Source organism: Myotis lucifugus, unplaced genomic scaffold (genome assembly GCF_000147115.1).
Source record: "Myotis lucifugus unplaced genomic scaffold, Myoluc2.0 scaffold_31, whole genome shotgun sequence".
NCBI lineage: Eukaryota > Metazoa > Chordata > Mammalia > Chiroptera > Vespertilionidae > Myotis > Myotis lucifugus.
This window is the reverse complement of record NW_005871079.1, coordinates 4,237,247-4,237,741: the sequence shown is the minus strand read 5'-3', so window position 1 is coordinate 4,237,741 and position 495 is coordinate 4,237,247. Positions and strand designations below refer to the sequence as shown.

The 495-nt window shown below is 47.5% G+C and overlaps 1 long non-coding RNA gene across 2 annotated transcripts in view; it reads right to left on the bottom strand.

The window, feature by feature from the left end:
* Nucleotides 1-278, bottom strand: part of LOC106696836 — a 44,911-nt gene extending 44,633 nt beyond the window's left edge. For both annotated transcript variants that reach the window (XR_002828726.1, XR_001347802.1), the window contains exon 1: nucleotides 240-278. This is a non-coding gene — a long non-coding RNA (uncharacterized LOC106696836). The remainder of the gene's footprint in view (nucleotides 1-239) is intronic.
* Nucleotides 279-495: the final 217 nt, after the last annotated feature.

The following is a 495-nucleotide window of genomic DNA, read 5'->3' as shown; positions in this document are numbered from 1 at the left end:
AAAGCACCTCTTCTTGGCCTCAGAATTGATACACCATTAAAGGAAGTTATTTTCCCCTTTTTCCTTTTTCTCTCAGCAAACACCCCCCTCTTGAAGTCCAGAGTGAACATTTTAGGAAAAGTGATGAAATAAATAAGCATCGCTGTTTAGCTAAAAAATAAATAAATAAATAACCTTGAGAAACTCTCTTTGGCATTCTAGTCTGGGTGGAACAGATGCATAGGTTGGATTCTACTCACAGACGACGAAGCTTCTAGACTGTTCCTCCCGAGACTCCCTTCTGGAAAGGCCTCCTGTCAAAAACCACGGAGATCAATCTTGCCCCAAAGGTCAACGTGTTTGTCACCTCCTGTCTAGACTATTGCAACGTTCGAAACCTGGACCTCCCACAGGGAGCTGTCCTCTGACAGCAGATGACTCAGACGTGACAGCAGGCCTGCTGGTTAGGTCAGCCCAAGGCAAGCCCAGCACACCCCGGCGGACGCTCGGCCTTGG